Source organism: Prosopis cineraria, unplaced genomic scaffold (assembly GCF_029017545.1).
Source record: "Prosopis cineraria cultivar Desert tree isolate PC_DT_omini unplaced genomic scaffold, ASM2901754v1 PC6, whole genome shotgun sequence".
Lineage (NCBI taxonomy): Eukaryota > Viridiplantae > Streptophyta > Magnoliopsida > Fabales > Fabaceae > Prosopis > Prosopis cineraria.
The window spans coordinates 43,038,244-43,049,384 of NW_026555337.1; positions in this window are offsets into that span (position 1 = coordinate 43,038,244).

Below are 11,141 nucleotides of genomic sequence, written 5' to 3' on the forward strand. Positions count from 1 at the left end.
TTTAAAATTGGGAAAAATTAAAAGGACTTGTGAATTAATTTTTTTCTTTTAAATTTAAAATCTTATATTTAAATTCATATATTTTATCAATAAGAGTTGGGTCTAGTGAAAGGAGTTAGTTCCACATAATGTGATGAATTAAGATTCAAATTCTAACTAAGAGAGGTATCCATATTTAATCCTTGACTGTAAAGAATAAAAAAAATTATGTATTTAAAATATTCTTATTTGAGAGTGTAAAAAATATTAAAGCTAGAAAAAATATGAGCTAAAATTTGAAAGAAAAAATAGAAGATTTGAAATGATGAACTTATTTTTATTCTTCCATGGATGAGAGATGAGAATAATGAGGGCGTTGATAATGAAAAATTAAAAAAAGAAGAAGAAGAGGAGGGTTAGAATAGCATGTATAGTGTCCTCGCTGGCAGGCTCATTGATTCATGATCATGTTAGGTCATTATTAATGCTAACAAGAGTCCCCACACGCCGTTGAAGATAATGCCGTGTCTGGAACACATCCTTGGTCTATTTCAAGGAATTTACACTAAAATTAAACATGTATCTCCCCATCATCAATTTTGTAATGTATCTTCCCATCATCAACAATGAAGGAGCGAGATATACTAATTCACATAGATTAGGGAAAATGGGAAATTTTTTAAGTTGATTACTTGGTCATTTGTAAAAATTCTGTGTTGATTTTCCTAAAATATCTCTCCTTGTGATTATATCTCTTTACAATTTTATTTATAAATCACTCCCAACATATTTCATTAGAACTAAAAAAATCTTAAATTTCATTAATTTATTTTAGAATTTAATAAGTTTTCACTTCTATCCTTAATAAGAATAAAAAGAATTATTTTTAATATTTTTTTTAATATTTAATAAGTGCATAAAAGTAAAAATGAGCTGGCGAGGGTGAAGGGAAAAAAAATTTGAGGGTAAAATAGATATTTGGTCAACCATTGCAAGATGGTAATAAACATTCATAAGGGAGTCTATGAATAAGGATTATCATAAAATGTGCAATCAATGGTGGTGTCAGAATTTAGGTTAGAGGATGCAATATTTTTTTGAGTCTCAACTAAATATATTTAAAATTTTTTTAAAACTCAAATATTTTTAAAATTAAGATGAAGAGTGCAAAATATTTGGATCAAGAGATATAAAATAATAAAACATATAACCCCTTTCTTACAATTTTGTTCAAATTTAGTGCGTGCATTCCCCCCCCCCCCAAAAAAAAAAAAGACTTGCGCCGCCGATGTGTGAAATCATTTTTACCATGATAATCTTTTTGACCATCAAGATGTCTAATCAGACACACATATAATGGTGATGGGGTAAGTATTACCATTGCAATGGGATGAACCAAACAGGCTGTAACATTTTAGACTTTATGGTCCATTCACGACTTTTTATATGTTTGGCTGTTTCTCTCACAAATTGTTTGTATAATTATATTTTTGTGTCCCTTTGAAATTTATGCAGAAGATGGGCCGGGATTTATCTTTATTTTTTTTTTCGTTTTTTGAATTGATAAATAACGTTAGCATCGTTGGATACAACAGCTGCAGATGCATTGATACGTTAAAATAACCGTTATAATATATTTTAAAACGATATGAGTAGAAATAATATATTTATGTCGCAAACTCTAATATTTTACATATCATATTATTCGCGCTCTGTTTATCGTGAAATTGATTTTGATGCCTTGATCAAGTAAATGCATTGGAGAAGTACTTAAATTTTCCTTTTGAGTTTTGAATCGATGATGGAATACTGAAGCATTCTTTTTATATTAATAAGTTGGTGGGTAGATTCTACCAATCACGTAACTGTATTAAATGAATTTGAGTTGGAAAAATTATATATAGGTCTCATAGAGTAAATTTACTTATCAATAAATTTCACAAAATTCAGAAATCACAATTAAATCTTTTAAAATTTGAATGTAATTTGATATTGAAATAAAAAGATAATAATGCCCAAATTAAAATTATATACATTACATTAGTTAAATAATTTATAACTATTTTATTAGTAATTTGCAACTATAACTACAACTTTTTACAACTGTAACTTTATATATCATGTATTACTAATAAAGTTTAACACTAATTAATTATAACTAATTTATCAGTAATTTATAATTATAACTTTAACTTTTTACAACTGTAACTTGACATATGTTTGAATATATATGTGAAGTTACAGTTATAAAAAGTTAAAGTTATAGTTATAAATTATTGATAAATTAGTTGTAATTAATTAGTATTAAACTTTATTAGTAATACATGACTGCTTAACTATTGAATATATGAAGGTACAATTATAAAAAGTTAAAATTATAATTGTAAATTACTGATGAAGTAGTTGTAAATTAATTATTTAATTGATATAATTAATGTTTAATGAAGGTATTATTATTGTCTTCGTAGCCCAATTTTAAATTATACTCAGGTCTCAAGGGACCTGGTTGTGATTTTTGAATTTTGTAAAATTTATTGATAAATAAGTCTACTCTACGAGATCTATACATAATTTTTCCTCTTATTTAATGTTAAAGAAGAAGAAGAAGAATATAAAAGACCTCAGTGTCTTCTTGTACTGTACATCGATGCTCTTAATTACTACGTCATTCCTCTCAAATCATGAGAGAGCACCATGGCTTTGGTAAAGCTTTTTGGTTAACCGTTCTGGTGGCTGTCATGCCAGAAGTTCACGTTCACAAAATCGCTTCTCTGAGTTCTCTAGCAAGGAATGATTCTGTTGAAGCCCCAGCTCCGACTCAAATTGAGTTCTCCGCCCAGACTCATTATTCAATTATGAACATATATAAGAGACATATTGTTATGCAGGATGGAATCAACTTCTGACAAAATCCTGACCATCTAAATAATTTAATCTAGATATTCTAAATTTAAAGCTATTTATATTTTATTTTTATTTTATATTTATTAAAATAAAAAATTTTCATTCAAGTAGACACGCGTCTTCTGTTTTTTTTCCCCCTTTCTTTTTAGTTTCTTGTTTTTATATTTCTTTTTCTTTTTAAAAATGTATTTGAACTGTTTATCATTTTATCCAAAAAAATTAAAATTAAAATTATGAAATATTATGAAATATTTATTTAGTACCAACTGGACAATCTAGATTTAATTTTCATTGTTCAAATTTAATATCAAATTTTTTATAATTTTATAAATTCACTAACCAAATTTCCTTAGGACAGTCTTTATTTTAAGAAACATAATTTTTTTAAAAAAATACAAGTACCAATTAGGATATTATCTTTATCTTTGACATTATATTTATTAAAATAAATATTATAAGAAAACTTACTATTAAATCTAAATTGTCCAAAGTATATGTGCATTATCAATTTATAAAAAATTTAATATTAAATTGAACTATTTAAATTAAGTATGGACTATCTTGATTGATGATAAACTATTTATTTAAAAAATTTATAAATTTTTATTAAAATTTAAAGAAAACTCTAAATCTGAATCATTCAAAATTTCTAAATCTTATCATCACCATGATGTGCATGGAAGATGGACCCCCTATATAGGATTGCTGTTGCACTCTAAAATTTCAAAGTGTGATTGGGTGAAATGCAAAGAAACTCATACTCTCTCTGTTCCTATTTATAGAGCAAAGAGAGAAGAATTTTTTTATCCTATTTATAAGTCATGTCATTAAATTTTCATCACAATCTTTCTCTTTTACACTCCATTGAAGAATATTGGAGAGAGAAAATATATTATTAAAGTATGTATATTTAATAGAGAAAAATTAAAAACTTATTAAATTTTAAGATAAAGTTAATGAACTTTAAGGCTTTCCTTAAAACTGGTGAAACATATTGGAAGTTACTTATAAATAAGATTAGAGGAGTATTGCATAAGCTTGGACTCATATAATACTTAACATGTTAATTTCAATTGTCATACTATCATGATTTATATTAATAAGCATATGCTAAAAGAGACAAAATATTTAAACTTGATGTAAAAATTTTGACAAAATCTACCTTGAAAATCAAACTTCCTAAAATTTCTACAGCTTGCCAAAAAAAAAATATTAAGGCAGCATGTGGGGCTCAGATTTGTAACAGTTGATATATACAAGCCAAAATATTTAAAACCAAGATTTTGCCTATAGAATACATGGAGTAACTCTAGAAAAAAAAAAAGCAAACTTTAAATATTTACATTAATTCATAAGGTAATCAAAAGTGATAAAATATTTCTTGTCTTAAAGAGTCCCACGAGGTCTACTACAAAGAAGGTTTGCTTCTACTATTTGAATACCAAAAAGTTCTTCCCATAAATAATGTTCCCAAATAATAATAGCAGTAAATGATAATCATGAACATATAAAACTTGAAATAAATGACTAATATAACTATTAATGGTACTAGAAAGATATAGCAGCAGCAGTAATAGCACCAAGCCTTTATCTTGTAAGGTGAGGTTGGCTAAGTGGATTACATAATGCCATTGTGTTCTATCATTTACCAAGCTTTTAGATCAACAACTTTCAAAAATATTCTCTTTGACCTTCCTTTATGCCTTCAAACAGGGTTCAAAATTACCTTTTCTACTCTCCACATTGGTGTCCCCCTTGATCTTTTTTGTACATGTCCACACTATCTCAAACGATTTTTTACCATTTTTCTCTCAATAGGTCTAACGCTCACTTTTCTCGTACGTGCTCATTTCAAATTTTATCTTATGTGCATGTCTACATATCCATCTCAACATTCTCCTTTCTACTACTCTAATTTTATGCTCTTATTGTTCTATTAGAGCCCAATATTCACTGCCAATAACATAGCTGTATGATGGCAGTACAATAACACTTCTCTTTAAGTTTATTAGGTACCTTATAATTACAATTAACTCCTCTAGCTTTTATCCAATTAATCCACCCAAATTATATCCTATATGCAATATCTCCATTAATTTTCCCGTCATTTTGAATAATAGCTTCCAAATATCTAAAATTTTCCACTTTAAGTATAATCTAATCTTCCAATTTTACTTTCAAATTACTATCGACTGACATCTTATCAAAATTACAATATAAATTTTTCATCTTACTCCTACTCAAATTGAAACCTTTTAACTCTAATATCCTTATCTATAACTTAAATTTACAATTAATCTCTTCTTATAATTCTGTTATAAGAACTATATCATCCACGAAGAGCATATATTTAGGGATTTCATCTTGAATATGTTCTGTCAAAACATCTAGGACCAAATCAAACAATAAGGACTCAAAGATAATCCCTAATATAGTCCAATCTTTATAGAAAAGTCTTTTGTTTCACAAGCAAACGTTCTTATACTAGTTGTTAGCCCCTCATACATATCTTGTATAGCTTTAGTATAAGCAACCCATACTCCTTTCTTTTCTAGGGCTTTCCAAAGTACTTTTCTTGGTGTACGGTTATAAACTTTTTCCATATCAATGAAAACAATGTGTAAATTTTTACCTTTGCAACGATACTTTTTCATTAATCTCCTTAGTAACTAAATCGCCTTTGTAATCGCCCTACCTAGCATGAAGCCAAAATTATTCTTAGAAATACTAGTCTCCAATCTCAACTTATGCTCAATTATTCTCTCCCACAATTAGCTCAAAAGTTTAACCCCTACATAGTTAATATAATTTTAAATATCTCCTTTATTTTTATAAATAGGAACTAATGTACTTCTCCTCTAATCGTCAGACATTTTCTTAGACCATAAAAACATTAAATAAATTAGTTAACCATCACATTCTTTCTTCACCTAAACATTTTCACACTTCAATAGGGATACTATCAAGTTCATTGATTCTACTATTTGTCATTTCCTTAAGAGCTTACTTTACCTCACTATCATATGGATAGAATGACAAATTTTGTTCTCCTTCATGAGTTACTAAATCCTTCAAGTTACTAGATGAACCCTCTCCATCATTAAAATGTTTAAAAAAGTAGGTCTCCCATTTGTTTTTAAAAGCAGATAATAGCACAATTTTATCTTCAATAATTGGATGATAATATAAAAAAGAGACAATGGAAAATCAAAACCACTAAAGTAACAAGAATTATAAAAATACAATTCTTGAAAGTGAAAATATGACTTGAAAAACTTATTTTCTATTAGGACCTAAATAGAAGAAATAACAGGTGTGAATACATAATCCACATAGGTAAATAACATCTAATGTGGCAAGAAGCCATAAAAAATAGGCGCAAGCATAAAGCTCACAAATAACAAGCATAGATTATATCAATGAAATTACATCCTCCATTCCATGAGTGTTCTGACACACGGAGCTAATACTTCCTATGCAACTTGTTAGTTAGGTATGCCAAGGTGTGCCAAAGGCTAATGAAACTATCATTAATAACCAGTATTTTAAATTTAGTCATATAAAACATTTTTGGCATGCATGAAATCTAAAAATCCTTATAGTTAAAAATGTTTCTTCACTTGTAAGATATAAATTATCCTTTCAAAGTGATTTGTCAAGTCCATGCATGTTTAAAACTTCCATGAAAAAAAAATACCATAAGAAAATTTATGTGAATCAATTCATAACATAATAAACTATTATTGTATTTTAAATCAACTTAATCATAAAATAAAAATAAGAAAACCTATTCAGAGAAAAAGATAATGAGGCAAGTGAAAGACCTTTACTTCTATTCATTAGGAACATAATCTACTTACATGGTATGCCACCAAGTCCTTTATCTCCTTTGGCACAACTTCAATCAAGTTTTCTTTTCTTCTAATAATCCTATCAAACATAATAGAATTTTAATGTATTTTCTTACAAATTAAACAAACTCTCTTGCCACAGTAATTCAACCACAATTAACTTGAACAAGTAAAAACTCATCTTTCATCATCATTTAAGTCTCCAAACTTCCCATCTTCATTTTAACTCAACTACTTGTATTATTAGAATATAATCCACTTTTAGACCTTTTTACAAACACTTAACATGTATTACTTTTCAAATTACTCAATTAAGCTTCTAGACCCTCAAATCTCTTACCCATATATTTTTAAATACCAATATAAGTTTGGGAAAATAGCAATGAGACTGTTGAAAAAATTTACATAAGTGAAAGACTAGTTGTTGTCAAAATTCAAATAAAAAAAATGCTCAAATTGACTGTTATTAATTTAGAATTAGTTTTTGTTAAAACCTGAATAGATACTTATTAATAAAAGACTAACTTGAACCAACAAATATTCATTCTGGTTTTGATAACAAGTGATCCTTGATTGATATAAATTTTCTTCAGTAGTTCTTGATTGTTATTTTCCCTATATGTTTTAACATACTTGCAAACCCAATAAATTTAAAGCCTAAGAAACTAACAAATTTTTTCCCTCTTATAGAGATCACAAATACCCAAATGAAAATGCCTATCAAAATACACTCTTAAAGTCCAAATTTCATCTTGATTAAATCTTGGCAACTTTCAAATTCATGCATCAAATAGGATTAGAGAACATGATACTAGAGAGGAAAATTCCAAATTTTGCAACAACTCAAAATAACATAGAAAGGAAGAGAGGTACCCACACTAGGTCGAGCTAGGGAAGGGAGGAAGAAGGAGTCCTAAACCACTAGAACAAGGATGACTCGACTAGTAAAGAGAAAGAGAAAGAAGTCTCTAATGTCATTGCAACAACCAAAGAGGGAGGAAGAAAAGATGAAAGGCAAGAAACGAGGGAAAAAACAACCACTCAAATGGACTTCTAGTGGCAACAATGGTCGATGCTCCCCAATCATTAGTGATACATTGAATGGTGAGAAGAAAATGGAGGAAGATTGAAGAAGAAAAATATGGGTTTCCCTCGCAAGTTCTCTATCACGCCCCAAAATATGAGAGTGATTGGCATAAGATATATACCTAAACACACATCCCTTAAGCCTAATTCAAAGAATTTTCCATTTTTAAAATTACTTTTCATTTAAAATGATGCTTTAATATTTTTGTAAAAATTCTGGCAGAATCTCCCTTATATATAGGATCTTCTGAAATTCTACAATACAAATTTTCAAACAAATATCATAACTACCAGGAGCTCAACCCTTTCTAGCTAGCAGATAGAATATATATCAAAATATGGACCCTAACTATAGTATATGTGGAATACCTAGAATTTAATTTACAAAATACAATTTCATAATTCAAATTTTATGTTAAAAGGTAGCTTAATCTATCGTATTCTCTATTTCCTACCCAGCGACAAACTTTTCAATGATTCATAGGAGGTTCAGTATTAACTAATGAATTAGATATCAAAATATTTTTCAGTGAATAAAATTTTAAAATAAAATTTTAAAGAGTAAAAAGAGTAAAACATTAAACTCAAACAATTATGTAAAATAATTAAAAGAGGATAATTCAATATAATAAATTCATTAAATAAAAAAATCTTAATCATAATCATAAAATGATAGTGACCTGGAATTTCTTTATTCTATTATGCTGAAGGATAGCAAATCATTTATATATGAATAAATGTAGCATGCTTACTAGTTGAAACCATTGAAATTTCAAATAATTGATTAAAATTCAAAATTTTGAGGACTTGTTAGAACAAGTGACAAACATGAACACATAATCTATGAAAGCAAATAATCAAGCATGACTTGTGCCATGAAGACAACAATGGATATACAGCCCACGAGGATAAATAACTAAACATAACCTAAGCCACAAAAAAGAAACATGGAGACACAATTCAAGAGAATAATTCTAACCAAACACAGCTTAAAGCCATGAAAACAAATGTAGGAACAAGACCCACAAATAACGAACGTGAGGACAAAGCTCACGAAAGTTCAACTAGCTAATCATCAACAATAGTATTACTAGCTAACGAAATTGCTATTAGCAACCAGTGTTATGCATATAATCATATAAAAATATCACATTTTAAATCTACAAGAAAAATAATTATTACTAAAATAAATTGTCATTTTTAATGCCAAACTCCTATGAATTACTGTAAACATCAATTTAATGCCAATATAAATTTTATAAATAATGTGTATTATTGCATTTATTGGATAACCAAAATTTTTCAAAGATAATCAAAGATGATATCATAAATCTTGAAAATATAACTTATGGGGAAAAATACATATACATGCCATAACATAATTATTCTTGCCACAATTCTATATTGTCACAAGATAAAATAATTAAATTAACAACATACCCAATATTTATCATAATAATTAAAATAATCTATATAAAAATGAAATATTTCAGTAAAACACTATTGTTATTAAATTAATTGAGATGTTATTTACTTGTCGGATTCCCAACTTCCGAAAACTTTCTTTATTCAATTCTTAGCAAGGTCCTTCCACACACCCTATAAGGATACGAGTAAATGAAATTTTAATAAATTTTTCTATAAATTATAAAGACTTATTTCCACTCCTAACACAATCTCAATCAATTATCATCATTTAAAATTTCAAGACCAAAATTCATGCTTTAGAATTTGTCTAAGTATTATCATATATATCACTAATTTTCCACGTGTTATATTGCTTTAGTCATGCTAACCTATTTACTACCTATTTACTTGAGATATAATTTTCTCTTAAGCTTTGTATCAAACACCTTAGGTACATTATTTCCAACCATTCAATTTAAATTTTCTAACCTCCCATCTCTTATCCAACAATTTATTAATAGCCGTACAATTTATAAGAATTCAAATAGTTACATTCATATTACATAATCAAATTTTTTTACAACCTTCAAGTTAAATTCATAGATTAATAACACCCAAATTAAACATGCTCCTCTCAAAAATTAATGAAATTTTAGAAAAATACAAAATCAAGCAAGCCTCTTCTAACAAACATTTTGTCAAACACCTTTTGTGCATTAATTCTTAAGCTCATGGCCAAACTCCTCCTTCATCTATTCCAACTCCAAGAATTTTACAATAAAGATATTTAGATCATTCAGCTTCCCAGATATGTATTCTTTAATAGTAAAATTCAATCTCAAACACTAAGAAATCTCAATTCCTATTTTTACATTTCATGCGATTGAATGAAAAGAAAAAGGAAATTCCAAAACTTAAACTAACAGCACACATATACAGAAACTAAGAGAAAGGATTGAAGTTTTCAACTTAAAATCACCATTGACGGGAATGAGAAGAAGAGAAGTTCACAATGGTGAACAGGGGAGGAAGGAGTTGCTTGCTTGACGGGACTCCTACAGCAGCAGACCATAATGACACAACGTAGGGGAGGAGGAGATTCCGACGCACACTTGCAGCTGCTTGAATGGAGGAGGAGAAAGGAAGATCGGAGAAGATGCAAGGCTGTCTCACTCAGTCTCTAAGGGAATTAATAAAAAATGGAGAAAAGGAAGAGGAACAATTTCAAGTCACGATTGTCAGCGTCAAATGCAATGGTGGAGGAAGGTGAAAATTTGAACCTACCTTACTCAAATTGGCGCACCATAGGAGGGGAGGGAGAGAGAGAGAGTTGAGGTTCAATGCACCCATACCAATATAAAGTGCAAAACAGAGGAAAATGACAGGTTTTGGTGATTCAAAATAGTGCTCACTTGAAGGTGAACCATGGTGAAGCAAGCGAACACAAGTACCAGCGACAAGAAGGAAGAATAACAGCCAGAAATCCCAATGCTCATAACACCTTCAAGCACAAAGTGTTCCTAAGCATTTCCCCTTCTTCCTTTTAATACGACTATTAGGGCTACACAAAGGATTGACTCGATAGGACTTCATCCCAACTTGAAGTTTGATTCTTTTCATAAAAAGGATTAAGTTAGGCAAATCGTAATCTAGTTTAGTCCTGGTATAGCTTAAAGTTAAAAAACACTAGACCGATCTAACACAATTAATAAGAGACCGGTCCCAATCTTGTCCAGTGTCTCATTTTGTTTTTTTTCATCTATGAGAGTAGCAATTTATTTTAACATAATAAGCTCACCTAACATAATAAAATTATTTATAGTCATAAAAAATTTATCACAACAACAACAATTATAAATCCACAACAATCTCCAACAACAATAAAAAATAATTCAGTTATAACATAAAGGATTC